Source organism: Capsicum annuum, chromosome 4 (genome assembly GCF_002878395.1).
Source record: "Capsicum annuum cultivar UCD-10X-F1 chromosome 4, UCD10Xv1.1, whole genome shotgun sequence".
Taxonomy (NCBI): Eukaryota; Viridiplantae; Streptophyta; class Magnoliopsida; order Solanales; family Solanaceae; genus Capsicum; species Capsicum annuum.
In genome coordinates, this window is record NC_061114.1 from 145,203,358 (window position 1) to 145,209,329 (window position 5,972).

A 5,972-nucleotide genomic window follows, 5' to 3' on the forward strand; every position below is an offset into this window, starting at 1 on the left:
TATCCTTCTGTTTAGTCTTGTGGGTACTTGTACCCAAATCATTAGCTGTGTGCCTAGAGTCATGTCATGTTTTCACGATACTCTCAGTCCAACTATAATCCTTAGACTTTTGATAGTCTTATAACTCAGGAAATCTCCATGATCTCATGAACTCAATCTGTTGTCAGATATCATTAGTATTCTGTTAGTTTATAAAATTCAGTAACTCAATCCATGTTTAGTTCAGCAAATCATGTTCAGTGTCTATTCAGATAGTAGTAGAAATCAGCACTGACCGAACCCAAGAATGGAAACTCACCTGTTATATGAGGGTGTGATTCTTAGAAGAAATCCTCACATTCTAGAACTATGTATCCATCATAGGTTGAGATATCATAGCCTGCTATATGAGACTAGATAAGGTGGCTTAGCCTGTTATATGAGGGTTCCCACCATTCTCACTAGAGTTACCTATTTTATTAGGGTCACTCACTTATTGTTCTTACTAGTGGCGCAGTATTGACACCCTTCTAATCAGGGCATAGATTGGACCCCAATTAAGCTATCATGCATCATATGGAGGATGTCGGTTAGATGACTACATCCCACAGTCTCAGTATCAGTATCAATAAAAGAACTCAGATAGTTCTTCAAATTTCAGGACAGTCAGATAAAGTCAACTAAGATACAGTATAAAACTCAGATAGTTCCACCAGATTAAAGACTATCAGATACATTCACTCATGTTATCAGTTATATTTAGATTTAGTAATCATGTTATCACAGTATTAGTGTTAGTTGTTATGTCTCATGCATGTATTCTCACACTTATGATAGTTAGTCAGTTATTATTACTGTTCATGCATATGAACCCCATGCATTTAGCCAAACTCACATGCATACCAGTATATTCAAAGTACTGATGTATTTGCGCTATGGTGTTTTATACTATAGGTTCAAAGACACGAGCTCCAGTGCAATAGTAGATTCCAGATATCCAGAAATAGAGTTAGAAGTGGGTCCTCCTCTTTCGAGGACATGATTATTTCCTAATTATTTCATTAATCATTTTATTAGTTGGAGTTAGTTGGAGACATTTCCCATCAACTCCTTACTCAAACAGTTCATTTAGTTAGAGGCTTTTTAGACTATCATGTTTCAGACTTTATTATGTTCAATTTTTTTTAGGTATTCTATTACCCCACATAGATGTTATATCATTTAGATTATGTGCAGTATTGAACCTTATGGCCTTTTAGTGCATGTTTCCGCATTATTATGTCATATTATGTAGTTTATAGGTACAAATATCACTCATGGGTTAGCTTGTGGTCCTTCGGGATCATGAGCACGGTGTAGCATTCTGAGTATCAGATTCTGTCCTTATAATGATAATGCCTAAGCATAATATAAGCCAAATGTCCAACTTAACTTTTGTTGAATATTAAAGATTTCTTCTCTATTTGAATGTGTATCTCCCTTAGTATAGGGCTTGGAAAATCCATAGTTTAAATTAAGGTTAGCTTGAGTGGGATTCACTTGATTTGACAATTTGTCTTAGAAAGGTTGGTGCTTGAGGTGGCTTGAGTCCCTTTTGTGTCAACCTAACTGTGTGGTATTTTACTTTCAATCTTAAGTAAGTTTTGATTTTTAATATACACCTTAGTTCCTTAGTTATTGTAATAGTTATCGCACTATCTATCTTTCTTTTTTTGAAAATTCTTTTGTGTTTGTGTTGAATCCGTGTGTAGTTTTACATCTAGTGTCATTATTTCTTCTTCATCTGCTTTGTTTTCGGCTTAATTTCTGTTTATAAATTTAGTTTTAAATCATTTGGTATCAAATCATGGCTTTCTGTTATTCCCACAAGATCAATATTGGGCTTATAAACTTGAAAATAAAAAATAAAAAGTATTGAAAATTCTAAATTCTAGAAAAATAGCAATCTGCTCGTGTTTGTGTTCTTGGCCGAAATTATGTTGTTGTTGTAGTCTTGGATTAAAGTTGTGTCAAGATCTAGGTGTATTTTACCTTTTTTGAGTGTTTTTTTTTGTTGGCTTTCTTCTTCTCTAACACCTTGAGTCTAGATCCAAGTGAGCTTGAACAATTGTTGTTGCGGTTTCAAAACTTGAACATTGTTGTTGTTGTTATTGTGGATCCAAAATTTGGAAGGTATATCTTGAACTTGTGTTGTTGATATTGTTTTGTGGTTTATAAGCTATGAAAGGGTGTGTTCAATTCCTGGAGGTTCACAGGAGACTTGGTCTTTAAACTTCTATTGAATGTTCTTGCTATTATAGACCAATCTTCATGTCTAGTTGCAAGAAGACTCTTTAATACTGTTTTTTTTTATCAAAAAGCCAAGTAGAAAGAAGTAAAGTCTTTGTTAGTCTTGAAAACAAGTCCCAAATATCTACAAAATGGGAAGGCGGAAGAAAATATCTACCAAAAGACTTGTTTCCAAAAGGGAGAAAGAAAACATCCTAGGTGTACAAAAGAGGAAATGTCCACCAACCCCTCAAAAAGGTGTCTTGCCCAAAAGGTGTAAAATGAGTCAAACCTTTTTGAAAGGTGGAAAGGGCTCTAATCTTGTTGTTTTCTTCTTCTAGGAAAAATTATACACTTTAAGAAATAAAAATTGAACCAAAATTTTAAGGTTGGAAAAAGTAAGAACCTTTTAAAAACCGCAACCAATCCTAGACTGCCACATCACCAAATTCCATACAATACCATAATATTTACCTGGAAATATTGGATTCTTAGTTTCTTGTTGTTGATTCTTAGTTTTGTTTTTGTTGATTCTTATACTAAGTAGAAACTAGTAAATACCTACTATGTTGTAAATTAGTTTTTGAATATGTTTCTTTGTGTTAGCGTTATTTTGTGCTTTTCTTGTTTCTTGAATCATAGTATTTCTTGGTTAAAGTTTGGACATTATTTCCATGAGTAGTCAAACAAATAATACATTCCTACAAAGGAGTAGACTCACCCCTCGACTCATCACGAACTACAAGCCAACTTGCAATACTTATGAATCCAAGTATGAGACAATCAAGTGTGTGAGAGTGTGGTGAGGTTATTTCAAACTAACTTGTGATTTTTTTGTAGGCTTTTACTTTTTTTCTATTAGGTACAATTACAATGGAACCCATGGTTTCAACATCTCAACCTATGGACAATAATCCCACCAATGTCATTTTTGCCTACTTTGACACAATTTCTCGAGACATAGATATGATAATTGAAAGGTTAGATCATATGGTAGGTCAAAGGGAGCAAGTCGGCTTCCCAGACACATGTCAATAGTAAGTTCGTAGCTCTTATGAGCTACAAGGTCAAAACGCTACCCCTACACTCCTATGAACATAGAATATTGTGTTGTGGCTAGCAGTAGCCAAGTGGGTGTAGTAGCGGTTTTGCCTAGGGTACGCATACTTGAGTCTTTCTTTTGTCATACTGTTGGTATTGTTAGGTTGCATGAGGATCCAAATCTTGTTGTAGGTATGCAAGCACTAGTTGATTATTTAGATGAAGAAATTGATTCTTCTCGTGAGAATGATTTGTGTCCATCTAGTGCTAGCACTTATAACTTGACTAAAGTTCCATTACCAAGTGATGAGAGTATTCACACACTTGTTGACCCTTATGAAAACCAAGGTGAGTCTATTTTGGTATGTTAGTTGCCAACAAATACTGAGGGTGAGAAAAATGGTAAACTAGGCATAGATGATTTTCATTTTCTTGAATGTTTAGAAAACCGGAGTTGTGATTGTCTTTGTGAAAATGATTTTGATTTTGGTAATTTGGATGCCTTTGATAGTTTGTATGTAAGGACTACTCTAGTGTAAGAGAAGGTGGTGCATTTTTAGAAATTCCATCGACTTCTTCTCTATGTGTTTGTTATATTAGGCATACTCCTAGTGGAGATGTTGAAACTAGTAGTAAGTGCATGAATGAGAACCCTATATTTGAAGATGACTGGTGGAATACCTTTCTCAACCCTCTTTATATTCATCAAATTTCCAATTGTGATAAAAAGGGTATGCTTAACTTTGAGGATGGCACCCAAGGGGAGAGTGAGAGTGGCTAAGACCCAAGTCCTTGGTTACATCTTTCATTTGACCCCAATAACTTCTGAGGGTGTGAAGGACGGATAGTTGTTGGTAGGTCCACTTGTTTAAGTGGCAGTGCTCTATGTGTTACGTGGACTTTACTTTCTATGGAGGAGCCTCCCTTGATGGTGATTCCTTTCGCCAACTCCTTTGTAATATTTTAACTAAGTTCCTCGTGATTAAAATAAAGGATGTGTGGTTATATCTCAAGTGTGTACCCCCTTAGCACGTTGATGTTGTTTATTGTGCTAAATCTAACCCTTATGTCATGAGGATGTGGTGCTTGTTTGTCTTCTCTTTGTTCTTGCAAGGTATGGATTCTAAGTCGAAACCATTTCAAAAAAGGGAGGATGATACGAGCTAAATGACCAACTTATCATTTAATGAATATTCAAGATTTATTCTCTCTTTGAGAGTGTATCTCCCTTAGTTTAGTGCTTTGAAAAGCCACAATTGATATTAGGTTTTAGCTTTAGTGTGGATTCACTCGAGCTGACAATTTGGCTTAGAAAGGTTGGTGCTTGAGGTGGCTTGAGTACCTTTTGTGTCAACCTAAGAGTGTGGTGTTCCCATTTCAAGCTTAAGTGGGTTTCAGTTTTTAATATACACCTTAGTTCCTTAGGTATTGTAATTGTTATGTCTCACTATCTATCTTTCCTTTTTATGCAATTTCTTTTGTGTTTGTGTTGAATCCATGTGTAATTTTACATCTAGTGTGATTATTTCTTCTTCATCTCCTTTCTTTAGGGATTAATTTCGGTTTATAGGTTTAGTTTTATATCAAAGCATAACCTAAAACTCTGGGATAGGTCTATAACCATGACCAACCTAAACATGTCCAACCATCCATTATCAAACCAATAATCAATACCGGTCACAACCATGAACCAAAATAATTCTAATATAAATATATAATCCGAAATAAAAGAGGATAGAACAATCATAAATTCAGTCCAACAATATCATCCCCAATACCAATGACAATAGTAAGACTAACACCAAAATCAATCTCGCTCATTCCAACCCATAGTAGTCACATAAGCTTCTAACCTAAAGAAATGCAATATCAACCATATCCAAAACAAATATCAATAAAATAAACCTAGTATATATAGACATCAATGATATGAAATGGAGCCTTCAAGAATATTGAACCTCAAAATTTTAATCCAATAGCTAATCCCAAGTACGATCACTGAGCAGTAGTTATAGAATAGTCGATTCCGACATTTCATGGGGATATAACCACCTGAATATGGGTTAGAGGGTGAACACTAGTATAAACTTAGGATAAGGATAAAATAATGCCATCTAATAAAATCAAGTAAACAAACCATATATGCACAACTATACATACAAATATATATATATATATATAACTATACCAGGAAAGGGAGCTGGGTTTAGCATGCAATTAAAACCATTAACTTTGGTATGTGTAGCTTAACCATCCTAGAACTACCCACGGCTATATGGGTCCAGTGTAATCCCCTGAATAGGCTTTGTTACATGTAGCCACATGAACCAGGGATACCATAAGAGTAGGGGATTCCTAAATACACTTCGTTCTCTATGATATATATGTACAGTGTACCTAGAATATTCCCATGTACCTCATTGTGTCATATAAGGTCACTATGACCACCCCTCATGTCCATAAACATGAGTTTCCAGTGTTTTTCCATTGAACTCTCCCCTTCACAGTTAGATATCACACCCTACCATTATTGCCCAATTAAACCATTTCCAACCAACTAAACCATTATACAATTATTATTAACCAATACTATGAGTATTAGTATCGTCATACCGACTAAATCTTGCAAGCAATGTCCTTTTCCAACATTTTTATGTAAAGGGATTCCCATATACCCATAGATT